Here is a 20,626-nt window from a genome sequence, read left to right as displayed (position 1 = left end):
GATCACTGAAAACGGATTATATGGAGAGGGAAAAAAAAATGTTTCACATCATTATAAATAATGCTGAGATAGAAGTGTTCAAGGACAACGGCCAGTCTGCAGAGCTCCATCTCTCCTGCATGTATTGTTCCTGCCATCATTTGCCAAATCCACATCGGGCAATTTTCCTGTGTTTGACGCATTTCAGGATTCACATTAACGTTCGTTAAACCCATATTACCTTATTTTGATAGCAACAAATATATGGCTGCTTATAGTGCCATACAGCAAAACCTTTGTTCCTGGTTGTGCAGTTGCTCTTTGATCATCAAAACCTCCTGTTTGCTATTGAAATGGAGATCTGTAGCTGTCCCCCTGCATACATTAAATAATAGCCTCACTCATTTTCTCGTCATGTATCGGAGTCTTTTTTAACCCTAATGGAGGAGGCTTCTTTAAACCGAGCTCTTCCTTTTCCACAATATGATAACAGAAGGGATTCTGTAGCGTTGCGCAAGAGCGACCTCTGGTGCTCCACTGATGTGCTGCAGAGGAGCTGAAATGAACCAAATTGTTTTAGAATGAGTGTAATATAAATCGCAACATTCCATTATCAACCAGAAAAATCCAAAGTTTTAATTATCATATAAATCAAGATGTATTTGTCTTTACATAATGAGAAGAGACATCAATATGGCCTAAAACACTTTTTTAGACCCTTGCTTCTATTTTTTTATGAAGATCAATTACAATTTACAAAATATAAATAATGTATGTGCAAAACGCAAACTATTTTAAATTGGGCTCTCGAAGTACATTCACAACACAGATGTATACTAACAGCAGGAGTGAAAAAAGAAAAAAAACGTTTTGTTATTATGGGGAAACACACAATTTAATATTTAAACAATAGCTGTTTAAGGCATCCGTAGCCTTTGTGACATTTAAAGTCATCATATAACTTTCTTGAATTGATTTATAAACAGTTTCACATTTAGGTTACTAATTCGCGCCAAAGCTCTCACTCGCCTCCTCTTTAAAAACATGACGACCTGTGTCCAAATGTTGAGACTGAGTTCTTAACTCATCCACAATCCCCGACACGCTGCCCAGCAGGCCCTGCATCCCGCCCTCCATCTCCCCGTGGAAATCTGCCTGCTCCACTTTCACCTGTCCTCCTGCTGCAAGAAAAGCCCCCCCGTCTTCAAACCCGTAACTGTAGCTGTCAGCCATCCCTGCTGCGGCTGTGCTAGCGTTGTTGCTGTTAGCCGAGGAGCTGGAGGCCAGTCTCTCGCACCGGGCCTGATGCCGGAGGAAGCTGTCCCTCCAGATGACCTTCTTCCCACACAGGCCGCACTCATAGGGCCGCAGCCCCCCGTGAGTCTTAAGGTGCTTGGTGAGATGGTGCTTCATCTTGAAGGACTTAGTGCAAACAGGACATCCGAAGGGCCGCAGGTTGAGGTGCTGCATCTTCACGTGGCGGTCGCGCATGCTCTTCAGGGTGTAGGCTTTGCCACAGTGGCAGAAGTGGACTTTGCCGATGTAGGGGGCACCAGCGAGCGACACTGAGGAGGATGAAGAGGGGGTCGGGGGTGAGGAGGGTGGCGGCAATGTGGCAGAGGGGAGAGACACTTGGCGACTTGAAGTGGGGGTCAATGAGCTGCCCTGTCCCACGCTGGTGGAGGGCCAGTTCACTTCTGTTCCTGCCGTGGTGAAGTCAGGAGACACCGGCACTAGAGGCCTCTGGGAAACCTGTCCCGTGCCGTCTTCAATCTCATCGTATGTGTCCCTGCTGAATGTCCCTTCTGTGAAGCATCCAAAGTCCACATCCTCCTCCTCTTGACCTTTACTGCAGCCCCCCCCCCTCCTGCGGCCTCTGCTCTGGCTGGGACCAAGGCTCTGTCTGCCACTGCAGCCGGGCTGAAGCTGGACAGGAAGTGCCCGGAGCTGCCTCACCCGTTTGGCAGTCATGAACACTGGGAACATTCCTCTGAACTTTCCCCCTGGTCTCCTCCAAAATCACTTTTCCCGAGGCCGGACCACAGCCTAAATTCTCATTTGAAACTGAGTGGAAGTCTGTTGGGGAAATGGAACATCACATTAAATCCATGCACAACAAGGAGAAGTAATATGTTAATGTTATGGACCAAATATGCCTGTTTGTAGGGCTGCACAGTTGGGAAGAGATAACCAATTTCACATTTTTATACTTATACTTTATTGAAACTGATATTTTAATATTGGATCTTCTGCAATTTGAAAATTGGACTACTCCATATTGCTATTTCATATCATTTTGATTAATTGTGCAGCCCTACCTGCCCACCCTTATTTATATAGCACTTATCATGCAAGATGCAGTCCAACGTGCTTAACAGAGCAGCACAAGATGCATCATTACCTTATCTACAACATTTACATCTTTTAAGACTAATAAGGCTAATCATTTTACTGCCAATTAATTTCTTTTTTTACAGTTTAATAAGTTCATTGCCTTATAAGACTTTTATTTAGAATCCACGGAAACCCATAGTACGGTAAAACCAAATCTATTAACATACATTTGAATAGATTTAGTCCATTAAGTCAAACACAGGAATATATTTGTGCCAAGTAGAATAAGGCTCTTAGATCTTACCGCAGTGTCCCATTTGTGCAAAGCTTCCCTTCTTCTCCACCTCCACTTCTCCAACTCCCTCATCCGCCTCAATCTCTCTTCGGTCCTTCCTCTTCTTCTCTGGTGTCTCGTCACAGTCAGCGCTCTCTCTAATCTTCTCAGGCAGTCTCTCAGTGCTGGGCAGTGGTCCCCGCTGCTGAAACCTGACTTTCTGCTTTAAAGCCTCACCACCGGGGAAGCCCCCATAGCACCGGCTATTGTGGCCCGCTCCATCATGAGCAAAGTGGCTGGTTCTAGCATGGCTTGTTACCCACGCCTCCTCACAGCTGGTGTAATCACTCTCTGTGTAGCCGGGCAGCGTGTCCAGCTGAGAGTCGGCTAAGTGCTGGGCTGAGGAGGGCCGTGGTCGACCCCATCTAGGAAACTGCTGCGGGCGTCTCCATGTGGCTAAAGGAGGCAAGGCATCAGGCTTTCTCTCCTTCTTTCTTCCCTCCCTCTCCAGATATAAGCAGTCGGTGCTGCTGGGGGACTGCTGGCGAGACGCGGTGCCGGGGTGAGCCACAGCAGCCTCTCCAGAGGGGGCTTCCACTGGAGGACGGGGCCTCTTCAGGATCTCTGTGCATTTGTCCACAATGTGCCACATCTGTAGGAAACTGGCCACGGTGACGTAGTTAACTATATCATCGTGCACGATGCTCAGCTGCCCCGTGTAGGCAGAGCTCAGGACGCTCTCGAAGGCCACCGGGTCCATCACTGAGGGGAGGGAGACCGTGGTGACGTTCTTCAGCAACACCTGAGAGACAGAGATAAGACATGCTGAGGGCATCCAGACAGACATGTTTTATGAATTGAAGAAGGGACAGTGCACATTCATTAACATGAGCACATGAGTTTATGATGTACATGAGGGAGATATAGCCATAAAATAACAGAAATAACCCATAAAAAAAGCAGCACCATAGTTCCAAGACCAAAACACAAGAACACCATTACACACACAACCACCATGGAGGAGCAATTACAGCACATGAATTATTAAAAGCACTTGTATACAAACCCATAAACAAGCAACAGACACAAAAGCACTGATACAAGCTGGATAAATGGGATGAGGAGAAACAGTAGTGGAATGTGACCACATATCTGTACTTAAAGTACTGTCCTTGTAAAACTTGAGTACTTCAACTGAGTGCGACTTTATACTTTTACTTATTACTAATCTCCAAGGGAAATATAGTAGAGCTTTTTTTTGTTCACTGATTGCAATTGTTCACACCCTTCCTGTACAACATGGTGTTGAATGTAAAAGGATGAAGTGTTCCTTTATGGCTTAAGAAGATATTCTACTTCAGAAGCTAAATAGACTACATCAAATCCTCTTGGATCAGCTAGGAAGCGATTCTACAGTATTACACTATTTACATTTGATAAATACTGCTTACTTATTGTTCCCTGAATGTGTACTCTAAATTCCCCCTCTGTTGGACGGATAAAGGAATTCTGATTCTGATTAAAATATGGGCACCACAACAAACATCTACAGCAGTAGTTATTTGTAATATAATCCAAAAACATAATATGAGAAAGATATGACAACGACATGGATAATTTGACTGAACATATTAATTACTTATCACTCTTTAAAGGTGGGGTAGGTAAGTTTGGAGAAACCAGCTGGAGTGTGCTAGAATTTGAAAATATACAACCGGAACAAATCTGCCACTTCCTCACAGAGCCCCTCCTCCAACACACACGAACGCCACATGACCAATGAGGGCACGAGATAAGTGTGTGCCCCGATGGAAGGCTGACAGGCAGGAAGGCCATCCAGTTACTTTAGCCGGGCCGGCTCAGATGATTGGTCGTGATTTTGACAGTACTACGGCTTCCACAGATGACATTTTTTAATGTATTTATTGTCAAAGCATTTAATGTATTCATTGCTATCGGGATGTTGAGAGCATTCCATAGAATATAACAAAAAGTGTATCTCGAGCCGGTTTCTCAAACTTACCTACCCCACCTTTAAGTACCGTATACTGATAATTCTTACTTTCTTATAGTTCAATGCAAGACTTTAACTTGAAGTGGGGTATTTTAACAGTGTGGTATTTATATTTTTATTTCAGTAAAGGTAATGGATTCTATCTTCAATAAACAGAGTAAAAACCAATACATTATTATAGCTGGATGAATCAGAATCTAATTCGGTTTTATTTATTAGGTTTACACATCTGAGGAATTTGCTTTGGTATATGTGGTGCATACAAATATACAGAAAGAAGATGTGACGAAGGTCAGTGTGCACTGACAGCTTCGGGCCTTGTACTATTGCACATGTGGTTTTATTTTGAAAAGTGTTTCCCTTTCCCCATGTCTGTTACTCCTGATTATGTTCACTTGGTGCCCTGTGTTGTCTCCTCCCCCCCCACCTGTGTCTAATTGCTGATTAGTGTGTGGGTATTTAGGCTCTGTTTCCCTGTCTGTGTGGCTGGTAGTGTGTGTGAGATCCTTGTGGCTGCTGACTGTGTTCAGGGAGGACAGTCATATTGAGGCTGGTGACTATGTGCACATGAGAAATGAATGCCCACACCGGGTTATATTTGAACTCTCTGCCTCCTTGCTGGGTCGGGCCGCTCAACGGTCAGCTTCACAGAAGAATACGTAGCAAAACAACAAAAAAGGACTGTTGTGACAGCTATTTAAAAAAACGATTAAGACTATTATATAATTATTATTATAATAAATGAACAATATTAACACATGACAAATACTATATACTGTATTTAGTGGAGAGCTGTGCTGATTTAAAAGAGTTCTGTAGACAATATATTGCAGTGTACCTGGTCATGAAAGTAAGGCGAGGAAGCAGCCAGCACACAGCGGTGGGCTCTGAACACGTGGCCCTGCACCTGGATGGAGAGGTCACACAGCCGGCCCTCCTCCCGCTGCCGGTTCAGATTGTCTAGAACAGCAGCTCGGGCCCCAGGGAAACACACCTGCACCGTCAGACCAGCTGGGGCCGCAGAGGCACTGCAGGTCGGATCCATGCTCACACACCACTAAGAAAGAGAATATGTAAACATTACTAATCGCAAAAGTTTGGGTTTATTTAAAATATATGGTGCCTATAAAAACCTGTGCGTTGTACCTTTTTTGGTTTTGTCTTGTATCCAGTAGATGTGCATGAGTGTAAATGTGTATTTTTAGTTTTTAAGATAACGTAGCAATTATCTGTTCTTGTACTTCGTTCTGCTGCTTTGCTAATTGCTATGTCCTTATGTTGCATTCATGAAGTTTATTTGGGCAGATTATTTGAAGAACTTGTATCAAAGAGTTGTAAGTAGAGTATGTGTTGACAACACATCTTGGTTGAGCCAATATCACAACACAAAAGAGAGGCCATGAATGTAGATAATGCAGACCCAAGAGAAAACTAAACAAGGGAATACAATAACGGTGACACTTCAGTTGGGGCATAAGAGAAGGAATGTAAAGATGAAGCATGGACTTTTTACTACCTGATCAACACAAAGTACTTTTTAACTATTTGTGCCAGGATAGTCATTTATAGTGACTTAAATCAAATACAAAATGCCCCCTAAAACTGACCGTAACAATTAACGTTAACAGTTTACCTTTCGATATTATCAAAGGTGCAATTCCAACTGTATTTAGTTTGATAATAAGTTAATTCCACTTGATAACTACTACTACTAGCTAGCTAATGTTAGCTAAGAAGCACTACCTTGGTTAACATGGGCCGTCAGATAAACAGCTGTCCTAAAAACAGTATTATTATCATGGAGTCTGGTGGAGGACAGCATTGGTAACACTGTGTTCACTCCGTGTTAACTAGCTAACCAACGGTCACTTGTTAGCTAACAACACGTTAACTAGCTAGCAGTACATGTTCGCTTAGTTACTTTACCTTAGATATGTCGATATGTCGGGCTTTTTGCTTGGATTGGGGAAGTCACTGGATATTTGCAGACCAGCATTATAGTTTGCAAACTCCATATACGAAGTACCAATGCATGTGTTGTTGTAAAAAGGCAAGCTCGTAAATGCTAACAGCAGCTTGCCCGTAGGCGTAGCTGATGCTAGCTGGTGGAGTGAACACTGAACAGCATCAGTGAGCCTCTCCATATATACTGTAAAGACACGAGACAGACACACACACACACACGCACGCGCACACACACACACACACACACACACACACACACACACACACACACACACACACACACACACACACACACACACACACACACACACACACACACTTGAGTTTGGTGGTTTAGTTAATTATTATTAACCATGACAATATGCACGTTAACTCGAGGCTTTACCTTCAAGGCCATATCATTATTATAATGATTAAAGCTGAACCCAAAAGTGTATTTGCCGTTATTAGAGGATATAGTGAGGTCATAAACATTCTTACACAATTAAAAACTCCTGTGTAATATAAATGTAAACAATAATCATAAAAACAAAAAAGGTATCTTAACATAATGAAAAATGTAATACCTTAATCGGGGTCTATACAAATAGTATTTATTATACAAGTATATGTTATGTCTTAAAATTAAATTCAACTAGAACAAACATATATTAATTTATTAATTAAGTAATATATTATAGTATGCCCTACAAAGATCAAGTATTAAAGGGTTTTATTGTCATATGCACAGTAGCTACAGTGTAGTTATGGCAATGGAAATCTTAGGTTCCAAACACCTCCAACAATGCAACATATTATACAGTAAAGGACATACAGAGGAACAAACCCCCAAAAATGGCTTTAGTTATCGAGATACCCCTACCCAAGGTAGAACAAAGCACAACCATGTGTTCCATTACTTGAATATGTCTAGTTTATGAAACGGATTGTTGTATAAAAATATGTTACTGCAACATTATTATTTTTTGGTTAACGTTTGGAACTTTACCATAACCGAAAATAGTGAAAATGTAGGCTCCTCTGAAGGGGGCCGTGGGGCTAAAGGGCGACAGTATGTCACCATGTTTTTCAAAAGAAAAGGGGGGGGTGGTCCATGAGTGGTGGAAATTAGTCTGTTAGCTAAGTGTATCCATTGTAAATAATAATTTACTAAGCTGACATTAAGTAGCCTACTGTTAATATCTTCACAGAAAATTCAGAGGTTTTTCATTTCACTGCTCTTTTAGCTGACGTTTAATAAATGCAGGTACATTTTTAGCAGCTATTCATCCTAAATCAGTTGTCCCTCCCCCTGGTGCCAGGACCAACAGATCCATCTTTAGGCTCAGCAGCCCTGTCCCCCCATAATGCTGAACCTTAACCAGCTTTTCTCCCAACTGAAGGAGGTGAGCAGCATTGTGTTGAATGGCACTTAACATATCTGAAGGCAGACTGGAATACAAAATATATATATATATCAAAACAAAAAGCTAACATCTAATTTCAATTATACATTTCAAACACAGTATTTTCCCACATATTTAAGTTATATTTATTTGGATTTATGCATTCATGTTGAGAATGTTCCATTCAAAAATGTTATTATTAAAAAGGCATTTACACCATAAAAGATGACTATTGAGATTTATTGTCAGGAATGTTAGTCTCAAATAGTGTATTCTACTGCAGCAGAATGTTGCACGTCTGCACAGTGTTATATTTTCACAGCTCACTGTTAGTAAATATTGTGCGGTTAGTATTGGACTACAAGATAGATGCAAGCATGTACAGGTAGAGTTATTTAAAGCATAAATGAGTCGATTGGGTTCTGGAGGTGTGGTTAAAGCAATTGTGCTTGGTTGGCGTGGCCTGTGCCTGGTGGTGGGGCCCAATGTGATATCTTTTCATGGGGCCCAAAATCCCTGGAGGCGCCCCTGACTCCACCCACACTGTACCCATAGAGTCCAGTAGAGGGTGGAGCCTGTGAGAGATATAACGCCGGGTTACGTATTGTAACCCTTGTTATATTAACACAGGCGGAGCCCTCTACTCAGGGCACTGTCTGTCCTATTCCGCTCGCTGAAGAGAGGTGTAGGATGATAGCCAGGAGGCGAGGCCTCCTTTTATACGGTGAGATGCTCGCGCATTCAGGTAGGCCTGCCCCAAGGCTGGCTACGTCTATAGAAATCTCAGTAGGTGAATGCTTGCATAGAGGGTAGTACCCATAGAGTCCAGTAGAGGGTTCCGCCTGTGCTAATATAACAAGGTTTACAATACGTAACCCGGCGTTTTGTCATATTCTATTACATTTTACTGGACTCAGTTTCCTACATAACTATAGTTTGTGTGCTTGTTTTTGCACTGTTGAGGAACCTGCAATCTGAAAATGTATCTTTAAAAGTAAAAAATATGTAAAAGGTGTATGTTGAAATTAACATAATACAGATTATTAACAGTCTAATGCGACACACCAGTGACGTGCGGTGACGTTCATGGCTGGTGAGGCACTGACTCTTTCAGAGTCAGATTTACAAATATTATATTTTGACCTTAATCGAAATATTCCGTTATTTTCAAAAGCTTTTTTAGTCTGATGCTTCGATTCATTTTAAACAGACCGTTCAACCCACGGCGGACATCCGGGACTCATAGAACCGTAGTTACAGCCGTAACTATCGTTCTATTTCGTCCCTACTGACCGCCAGAGGCGGTGCTTTAAGCACTGGATGACTTATACCAACAATGTCATGAAGAATCCAAGCCCTTGCTCACCACTGGAAGCAGCGGAGCTCGGCAAAAGGACCACGCCCAAAGAATGGGGAGTGGCGACATTGACCTGATGACAACTGGAGAATGTGCCAGAAGACGCCCACGACGCCCACGACGCCGCGGCGCAGATGGTCTCCAGGGGCACCCCTCTCAGGGCAGCCCAATATGTTGAGATGCTCCTTGTAGAGTGGAATCTCAGCCTGATGGCAGGGGGCGGCCACTGGCCCCGTAAGCCTGTGAGATGGTATCGACAACCCAGTGGGGCAGCCACTGGTTAGAGGGCCTAACCTCCTTTAGTGCTGCCAGGGCAAACTCAAGAGTTGCTCCTCCTGCCGTATACAGGCAGTAGCCTTGATATACGCCCTTTGGGCACCCCCGGGCACAGCAACTTCGATGTGCCGTACTCCTGAATGTCAAAGCGTGCCAGCTGGGCAGGCTGATTGAAGTGAGTTTGTGGAAGGACCCCGGGCGGGAATGCCGCATTTGCCCAAAGGGCAACGCCTGAGAGTCTCACCTCGGGCATGTATTATTTATGGAGAGGACATGCAACTCCCCGACTCGCTTCCCTGAGGCTATGGCAAGCAGAAATGCTGCCTTCGTGGGCAGCCACCTAAGCCCCACCTGGGCCAGGGGCTCGAAGGGAGGAGATGATAGGGCATCCGGCAGCAAGGGCAGGTCCCAAGCCAGAGCCCTCGGGGTACAAGGGGGACGTTGCCGTAAAGCCCCTCTCATAAAGAGGGACACGACCTGTGGCACCCCTGTGGCACCCCGCCGTGGCGCCGTCGACCCGAACATGTCGGGCAGAATCGCAGCCACATAAAGTGAGAACGTCCACTATCTAGAAGGGTCTGTTGTCTAAGCAACAATGTACATGCTGTCCCCAAGGAACACGCACATTCTTGCCCCCCAGTTGGGGTAGAAAGTGCGTGAGTGCAAGCTGCACAGCCCGAAGCTCTAGCACGTTGACCCGGCGCGCACTCTGCTGGGCAGACCACTGACCCTGAACGGTCCTGCCCTGCCGCACTGCACCCCACCCTGAGAGACATGCACCTATGGTGATGGTCTCCTGGCGGGATGGGATGGCGCCCATGGGCATGCCTACCAGGAGATAGGCCCTGCCCCTCCAGCGTGACGGAGAGTGGAGCAATGCTGCGACACCCTGACTTCACTGTGCCTGTGCCGCTTGGCGTCCAAGTGAAGGCTGTTCAGCCACATCTGCATGGGGCGCAACGACAGCGGGCCTAAGGGCCCAGCGGCCGAGGCAGCTGCCAGTCTGCCCAGGGGCCGGAGGAACTGAATATAAGGCACCCTCTTGCCCGGCCCACGTGGAAGTAGGCATCCCTCGGTTGAGAACCACTCCACCTGTGCGTATGCAGTAGTCAGCATATAGAATGGCAGCACCTTCAGGAATCTGTTGATTCCTCTGAGGTCCAAGATCGGGCGAAATCCGCCGACTTTCTTGCTCACGAGAAAGTATGCCGAGTAGAACCCCCTGGCTAAGCAGAGGGTCTTACTGGGTTGATTGCGTCCTTGGACAAAAGGACGGACAACTCTTGGCCCAGAGGTAGGGCCCCTGCCGAATCGCTGACGACTGTCAATTAGACCCAGCCGAAGGCTAGGGGCCGGAGCTGCGGTCCGTACCCCTGGGTTAAGGTGAAAACCACCCAAGACACGGAAGTACAGACTGCCCAGAAACTGAACTGCTGCTGGGAAAGCAGCCGCCGACCACCCCCGGGATTTCAGAGCCCAGCCCCCCGGACCCTGGAGCCTCTTGGGGGGGTTCCGGTAAGGCTCTGGGGCACGAGGCCGCCTGGAAGGCAGGCGACATGGGGCACGAAAGTCATTGGGAGGCGGTTGAGTGGGCCGCTAAGACCTCTGCAGACCACCCCTGTAATCCGGCGGCTGAGTGCGGCGGCTGAGTGCGGCTGCTAGAGCGGCCCCTGGGCCTGCTGGGAGTGGGCACAGGTCTGCTGCCTGGTCTGCCTAGCTTGGGCGGCACACTCCAGTGCCTCCAGGGCAGCTGATCTAAACAGCTCCCCTGGCTCGACTGGTACGCTACGGAGGACTCTCCGTCAACCGAAGGAGGTGCGTCAGCCAAAGGAGGGGCGCCAACCGAAGGAGGGGCGCCAACCGAAGGAGGGGCGCCAACCGAAGGAGGGGGGGGGGGGGGGGGACAGGCGGCCCGCTAGCAGCCCCTACACCAGGCCCAGGCTGAAGGGCCAAGAGGCGACTTCATCATGCCCCTATCGGCAGCTAGCCGATCCACTTTAGAGGACAGCCTGTTTCTAGTCCTTCTATTGGGGGGAGCACACATAGCCATCGCTCCCTCAAGTCGCCGGGAACGGCCGAATTGATCTGGAGGAGGACGTGACAAGGAGAGGTGTCTGTTGGCTGCTGCCAGACGTTCCACCTCAGTGATTCGAGCCACTCTGAGCACCCGAGGCATGCAGCTACAGCTCATGCAGGCGTTTACCGTGAGAACCTCCCTCAGATGCTCGAATTTCGTCCCCACTGACCGCCAGAAGCGGCCGAGGCAGGAGGGGCAGCGGTCGTGGCCGTCCTCGGGCTCAAGAGAAGCCATACAGGCGCTACATGAATGAACCATTCTGTAGGTAGCCAGATGCAGCGTAGCCGGGAGCGGGTGCGGGAACACAGCCTTCACCAGCTACCTGCTTAATGGAAAGAGTAGAGCGTTGCTGCTACTCGCCGAACAGAAAGAGGGATGTAATTACACCCACGTTACCGTCAGAGGGAGCGGGAGCGAGAGCACTGCCTTCACCTGGCTGGATCAATAAACACGGCAGTTCAGCGTCTACCAGGAGCGGGGGCGAGAACACTGCCGGCTGAGTTAGAGACGAATGCCAGATGCAGCATAACCGGGAGCGGGTGCGGGAACACAGCCTTCACCCGCTACCTGCTTAACAGAAAGAGTAGAGCCGCGCCGCTACTCGCCCCAACAGAAATAGGGATGTAATTACACCCACGTTACCGGCAGAGGGAGCGGGAGCGAGATCACTGCCTTCACCTAGCTGGATTAGTAAATAAGGCAGTTTACCAAGAGCGGGGGCGAGAACACTGCCTTCACTGGCTGAGCTAGAGGCGAGTGCCAGATGCAGCGTAACCGGGAGCGGGTGCGGGAACACAGCCTTCACCAGCTACCTGCTTAACGGAAACCAGGCAGTTTAGCGTCTACCAGGAGCGGGGGCGAGAACACTACCTTCACTGGTTAAATTAAGACGAATGCCAGATGCAGCGTAACCGGGAGCATGTGCGGGAACACAGCCTTCACCAGCTACCTGCTTAACGGAATAAACAAGGCAGTTTAGCGTCTACCAGGAGCGGGGGCGAAAACACTGCCTTCACTGGTTGAGTTAGAGACGAATGCCAGATGCAGCGTAACCGGGAGCGGGTGCGGGAACACAGCCTTCACCAGCTACCTGCTTAACAGAAAAACAAGGCAGTTTGGCGTCTACCAGGAGCGGGGGCGAGAACTGCCTTCACTGGTTGAGTTAGAGACGAATGCCAGATGCAGTGTAACCGGGAGCGGGTGGGGGAACACAGCCTTCCTTAGCTACCTGCTTAACAGAAAAACAAGGCAGTTTGGCGTCTACCAGGAGCGGGGGCGAGAACTGCCTTCACTGGTTGAGTTAGAGACGAATGCCAGATGCAGTGTAACCGGGAGCGGGTGCGGGAACACAGCCTTCACCAGCTACCTGCTGAATGGGAAGAGTAGAGCGGTGCTACTACTCGCCGAACAGAAAAAGGGATGTAGCTACATCCGCATTACCGGTAGAGGGAGCGGGAGCGAGAGCACTGCCTTCACCTAGCTGGGTAAAATAAAGAAGCTTAACAGTATACGCAAGACGTTAGCCGAGCGGCTGCTGCTAACGATCAAGCGAGATCAAGTCAAATAACACACATGTTTAAGACCAGATAACTAGCTTCTAAAGAAGAGAATAGCACAGAGCCGTAGTTACAGCAGTAACCATGGCCAGGGCTCACACGGCATCTAACCGTAGTTACAGTAGTAACTCTGGCCAGTACTTACACAGCATAGAGCCGTAGTTACAGTAGTAACTCTGGCCAGTACTTGCACGGTTTGGAACCGTAGTTACAGTAGTAACTATGGCCAGTACTTACATGGTTTAGAACCGTAGTTACAGTAGTAACTATGGCCAGTACTTACACAGCATAGAGCCGTAGTTACGGTATTGCCTATGGCTAGTACGTGCACGGCTTGGAACCGTAGTTACAGTAGTAACTATGGCCAGTACTTACGGCTTAACCCCGTAGTTACAGTATTAACTATGGCCAGTACTTACACAGCTTGGAACCGTAGTTACAGTAGTAATTATGGCCAGTACTTACGGCTTAGAACCTTAGTTACAATAGTAACTGTGGCCGGTGCCTAAAAGTGTCCACTAGACAATATAATATTGGGAGGATGAAATCCTCCTTAATGGCCATACATGCAGAGCACACGGCACACACAGTGAAGATTGTTCTCTGCATATCGTCCTAGTGCTAGGAGTCTAGTACTAGGAGCAGTAAATACAACGATATAGCGCTACTGCAACCATACCATGCGTTTACCGGGAGCGGCAGCGAGAGCACTGCCCTCACCGGCTGAGTTAAATAATGAAGCTTAACCGTACATGCAAGGTGTTAGCCAAGCGGCTGCTGCTAACAATCAAGCAACCAAGTCAGAACACAATGTTAAGACCAGATAATTAGCTTCTAAGAAAGAGAACAGCCCGCATAGAACCGTGCCTGGTTACAGTAGTAACCGCACATGCCGCACAGCACCCGCCGTGAAGATGTTCTCTGCATATCATCCTAGTGCTAGGAGTCTAGTACTAGGAGCAGTAATACAACGATCTAGCGCTACTGCAATCAAACCCTATGCTACAGGGAGCGGGAGCACTGCCCTGAGTTAGTTAAGCTCAACAGCAAGGTGTTAGCCAAGCGGCTGCTGCTAACAATCAAGCGACCAGTCAGAACACAAATGTTAAGACCAGATAATAGCTTCTAAGAAATAGAAAGTACTTACCTTACTTTCTGCATCTAAACGAAAAACGGGTTTAAAGTATGACCCTCTGGGCTTCCATACTAAATTGAATGAGGGACGCAGCCAAAGCTGGGACTCAAATGCTAATGATAGCTCGGGCACAACGCCACAAGCAGAACTTTCAAAAGAGCATAAGGGAGAGGAAGCGGGAACACTGTCGTCACCAGAAAGTCTAAGCCACAAACAATAAGACGGTAATCAGGACAACTTGGCTGGGAGAGGGTGTGGAAACACAGCCATCACCAGCAACAAGCTGACACAAACCTGTCTGTCGAGGCTCTGCACAGCCGGCCACAGCTCCTGGAGGACGCGTTTAACGACCCGTAGCTCCGACTGTCAGTCGCGAAGCTTCACGCGGCCAGCTGTTTGCAGAGAAATCCCTCCGATCAAACGTTCAAACCTGAACGCTGTAGGCTACAAAAATGTAGCCCCGGTACCCTCGCGCAGCGAGAAGATGAAAGGAACAGATCCTCTGACAATACCGGCTGATATAGCCAGTGTCACGTGGGTCACAGGTGACTTTGTTGTTATTGGTACTCGAGCTGCGCATGCGCGCGATGGACATATCCAGTGCTAAAGCACCGCCTCTGGCGGTCAGTAGGGACGAAATAGAACCACAGGGTTGTTAAAGGTGGGGTAGGTAATTTTGGAGAAACCAGCTGGAGCAACACACTCTCACTCCCTAGGCGTCCAATAGCGACGTTTGGTCAGTGTCCGTAGCGTCCAATTGTGACGCTCCTAGGCTCCTTCAGCGTCATAAAAGGACGCAAATAGCTTTCAACTGATTGCAATGTATTCCCATCTGCGTCGGGATTTGACGCTCATGGAAGCACGGCATTCGTTTATGTCGGCTGCCCTTAAAGGTAATGTGAGCGTCCATTCCCAGGAGTAAAGGATGGCAGAAGACACTACACTACCCATAATCCCCAGCTATCGTTTGGACTACACCATGTGCTCTTGACAAACCCCGTGATAGTCCTCAAGCTCTGTGATTGGAGAGTGTGCTCCGAGGGTTAAGCCGATTCTCGAACAGCACTTGAAATGGGATGGAACCACGGCAGACTGTCCAACACTGGATTTGAACGGGTCCACCGCGTCCCCCCTCCCCCACCCCGTCCCCAGAACTACACATGCTGGCTATTCTGTTTCGCAACATGTTCTCTATGGCACGTCTCTACTGGGAGTTGTAGTTTTAAAAGACGTTTTCGTATTTCCCATAATAAGAAGTTGCCAGTATTAAACTGTGTACATCCCTGGAGGTTTAGGGGACAGGAAACACTCACATTTAAAACATATAATTAATAAATGGGTGAAAATTGCTTGTGCCCATTATGGGCAGTATTAATATATATACCCACATGCCAGCTAAGGTCAGAAAAGCTTTATTTAACAGCTGGTCTTATGTGTGTGACCCCTGTGATAACATTACATTACATTAATTGATAAGCCTGAAACATGCACTTGTCAAGGTTCAGAGGCACATTTTGCAAATATGGCAGTAGCCATCGATCAGCTTAAGATAAGATATACTTTATTGATCCCAAGTTGGAACATTTGCGTTACATCAGCATGTGTAACAGTTAATGCAGTTGTGTTTATTTGAAAATCATTTAGTATAATCACATAAATTCTGTGTTTTATATTCAACAATCCTGTGTTCTTTATTTATTGATTGTTCAATACCTGACAAGGCCGGAGATGAAATATCTACATACATCTTATAGGAGTGTAATACATTATGTATAATATCAGTTAAAATAAGTGCTTCAACATAGTTAACATTGCTGGAGGCATGCACAAATATTGATAGATGTCTTGTAATGCACTATTGAGGAACCTGCAACCCAAGTTTTTCATTCAGTGCAGAACTACACCACAGTTGTGTAGGCCGATATGATATGTCAATAAACCTTAGAAAATCTTCAAATCTTGAAAGGGATGTGCAAAATAGTCATTACATACAGTCTTTAATTAACAATTAGTAGAGAATAACGAGTAATGAATATACTTTATAGGGATCGTATTAGTATCTAATAATAAAAATATTGAAATTCAATAACATGCTTTAACCACCAGGTGTCCCTTTATATCATCTGGGCACCTTTATGGTGTAAATACAGCCTATCTACCAATTGGATCAAATATAAAAGTGAGCCGAATTAGTGTTGATACTGCAAGGAGACGTATTGTGTGAAAAGAAATGTAAGATGTTGTTTAATGGCTGATATATTTATGATCCACGTCACGTTTTCAGTTCCTCATGTTTGTCTTCTCATCAGGGCTCTATAAATACAGAATTACGGCAGATATGTAATATGTAATGCAGCCGAACCGTGTATTACAATGCCGTTATGTGATGACTTTCAAAGAGAAAAGCAAGCACACTCGGAATAAGGTATTATTATTATTTTGGTCTGTTTCCGGTATTTGTTAATGACGAAGTGCTCTGAGATGTGAGACTGGAATTGCACAGGGGGGAAATAACGTAGGCTATCTTTAGATGCGGATTTTGTTAAACTAATATGTTTAGGCTGTGGACCAACACTATACATTGACGGGGAAGGGGGTAGCAATACAGATAACACCATTAAACAGTTACACAACATAACAGAAATAATATCGATAGCAGCGTCCCTAGCAACCACCTTGGTAACAATGAAAACGTCGCGATTTCCTGAAGTAATCTTCGTAATAACTAGCAAACTAAAGATCATGTACATCCACTGCACACATAATCAGAAATAACAACTCATATTTCTCGCATCAAATGACATCAAAACGCATTTTAATGGCCAAACTAACTTTAAAATAGACATTTTCTACGAGAATAAAACGAATTTCGGCCATGTTTTCTTTTTCTGCAGGGAGAAATTTGAAGATCACGTGACATAGACGCCAGCCATCGGAATGAATGGTGAAAAAAACGGGGTTTGTCAAACAGAGCACATGGTGTAGGCCACACGATAGCTGGGGATTCTGGGTAGTGTAGTGTCTTCTGCCATCCTTTACTCAGAAAACATATTTGTTTCTCCGAATCGAAGGGGAAAAATACAAAAGCATTGCACACAATTTAAACCAATCAATGTTGTGTAATTAACAAGGATAATCTGGTGTTTTTTAGTCGATGAGTAGTGCAGATATCACTGTAAAATCAATCAACAGTAAGAGGAGTACTTACTTCCGGGTGTAAAATTCTCCGTTATCCAATGGGAATGGATGCTCACATTGCCTTTAAGGGCAGCCGGCATAAACGAATGCCGTGCTTCCATGAGCGTCAAATCCCGACGCAGATGGGAATACATTGCAATCTGTTGAAAGCTATTTGCGTCCCTTTATGACGCTGAAGGAGCCTAGGAGCGTCACAATTGGACGCCACGGACACTGACCAAACGTCGCTATTGGACGCTTAGGGAGTGAGAGTGTGTTGGCTGGAGTGCGCAAGAATTTGAAAATACACAGCCGGAAAAGATCTTCAACTTCCTTACAGAGCCCCTCCTCCAACACACAAACGTGCACATGACCAATGAGGGCACGAGATAAGTTTGTGCACAGATGGAAGGCTGACAGGCAGGTAGGCCATCCAGTTATTTTAGCCGGACCGGCTCAGATGATTGGTCGTGCTTTTTACAGTACTACGGCTTCCACAGATGATATTTTTTCATGGATTTTTTGTCAAAGCACTTAAGATATTCATGGTTATCGGGATGTTAAGAGCATTCCATGGAATATAACAAAAAGTGTATCTCGAGCCGGTTTCTCAAACTTACCTACCCCACCTTTAATGGTAATTCTTGATGAATGATGAAAGGTTACTTAAACATTTTTTATTAATGTTCTACAATTGTTTGGGCCCCCGTGGTGAGGGTGTTTGGGGTAACCAATAGGGTGGCCAAGATTCAGTCACCCCCCAGCTCTGCCACTGAACACATAATCACTGATGTTCCACTGTATGGTGGTGGACTTATCAGAACATAGTGGGCGAGCTGACCAATCAGAGCACAGTAGGCCCATAGGGAGGGGGGGGCAGGAGCTCCAACAAGCTGTTTAGGACTGAGAGTGAATACACATACTATACAGAGATGCTGTATGAGAAACCAATGTGAGTTTGGAACATTGAACAATGTAAATCTATTCTAGTAGACCTCAACAATGGAATTATGATCAGTAGAAATGGCCATGGAACCTTTAAATGAGCATCATCTGTCTATGCGATTTTTAGGCTGACCACGCCCCCCTGGAGCTCGGTTAAAGGGCCAGTTCACCCTAATATCAGCTCCCACCTCTATTAAAGCCCTTTAATAAACGTGATATGTGCGCTAGGTGAGGGCGTAGGCTGAGGCCCCCGCAGTGTTTTCAGACAAAGCTAAGCTAGCATCAGTTTAAAACCAGCGGGGCAGGAACTACACAGGGGCGGATCTACCGGGGTGGCATGGGGTGGCAACTGCCACCCTAGAAAATAGCCTTGCCACCCCAGCTGCCACCCCAGTTGGCAGCTTTGTTTTGAAAGAAAAGTTGTGGCTCATCGGGCATTTATGAGAGAAAATCTCTAATGTCCGAGTGAATGCAGCACAAGACGCGAGCCTGCCCCGGCCCTGGCGCAAGCGTGGAAAAATATGATTGACGACGATTTAATTTGAACTGGACGGCGCAAAACGAGAAGCATTCGGACTCAAGTAGATGGAAGGAATGAGGTATTTGCGGTCTACAATAACAGAGAAGAGACCGTCAAGTTTGGCTGTACTCAACATTGAATCAAAACGCACTAAAGCTTTGGATCTTCTTAATCAGTTTGTGAGGCGTTTTGCTGAACAATATGGTAATCGCCGCATTCAGCTGTTATAGGCATGCCAACTTGATGCTCTGCTCACGGAATGGATGATCATAAAAAACTGTTAAAATTATGACCAGTGTGTGTATATATTTATCTTTGTGGGGGTCTTCCCCCAAAAATAAGTTTTAAGTCCTGAGAAAGTCAAATAAGACTGTGTAAAACTTCACTGCCCAACCAAAAAAAGTAACCACTTTGATAAAATGGACCTTTATTAATCCCTGTGGGGAAATTCAATAGTTCAAACAGCAACAGGGTAAGAATGAAAAACAGGACAGCACAGATTCACAGAGATTAATAAAATCAAAGATACAAATAAAAATAATGAAAAACTATGAAATAAGAAATTAATTAAAAATAAAAATGAGCATATATAGCTACACATGGGTCTTATAAACTATGAAGTAAGAAATTCATGAAAAATGAAAATGAACATCTATACCTATTACATATATTTGCATGGATGTATGGAAACAGTGTTTATTTATGTCCAGTAACATTGTTGACCCCTTGTTGTGCAGCCTGATGGTTACAGGCACAAAGGATTTAACTAGGCCGGTAAGGAATTTCCACTGGATAATAACTGAAGCGATGTATATGTTTTAGCTGAATACACGTTTTTCTAACCCTAATTGATGCAGTTAGTCACTTCTTTAATGTTTGTTCTTTCTGATGTAAAGTCAAGGTTGTAACTGTTTTCAGTAAAGTCGTGGGGCGCTAAAACTGTTCTTTTGAATCTTTTGAATTTTGATATAATATATCAAAATTCAAAAGATTCAAAAGAACAGTTTATGATAGTAATTAGGCTACTTGTCTTTACAAATTTGAAGGAGGGTGAGCAAGCATCTTGAGGAACATTCATCATTAACTCCTCCAAAAAAATATAGTTTATTGAATAATAAATGAATGAATCATAACAGTGATTGACAGCTGATAAGAATAATATGATTGTTAATATTATCATATTAATTCAGACAAACATTGATGAGACAGTTAATTAAAGGAATGGTCCACTCATTAGATAATTAATCAAAACTTCAGTATTTAGTGAAACATTATGTTTAAACCATACCCTGAAGAAATCAGCGATATTCCCCGGTAAATAATGATTTTATAGCTCTTTTTTATCAAAACCTTTATATTCCGTCTGGCCGCCGCCATTTTTGCCATTTTCAGTAGTCACGTGATGGTCGTGACGTCATCCATGCGTTCACTTTGTCAACACACGGAAACATGGCTGAATATTTGAGTTCGGACTCGTCAGCAGAGGAAGAAGTTTTGATGTTTTATCAGTATGACAATACGACACCCTCTGTCCATAGACCCTCACATCGTACAAGGAAAAACTTCCGAAGAAAACCCCCAGTTTAAAGGGAACATGGGAGAAACCTCAGGGAGAGCAACAGAGGAGGGATC

General features: G+C 45.4%; 1 pseudogene; it reads right to left on the bottom strand.

Annotated features, from left to right (window-relative positions):
- Nucleotides 1–619: 619 nt before the first annotated feature.
- On the bottom strand, nt 620–6,782 carry LOC117454755 (zinc finger and BTB domain-containing protein 43-like; annotated as a pseudogene).
- Nucleotides 6,783–20,626: the final 13,844 nt, after the last annotated feature.

The sequence above is a fragment of the Pseudochaenichthys georgianus genome, chromosome 11, assembly GCF_902827115.2.
Source record: "Pseudochaenichthys georgianus chromosome 11, fPseGeo1.2, whole genome shotgun sequence".
NCBI lineage: Eukaryota > Metazoa > Chordata > Actinopteri > Perciformes > Channichthyidae > Pseudochaenichthys > Pseudochaenichthys georgianus.
This window is presented reverse-complemented; position numbering and strand designations above follow the sequence as displayed.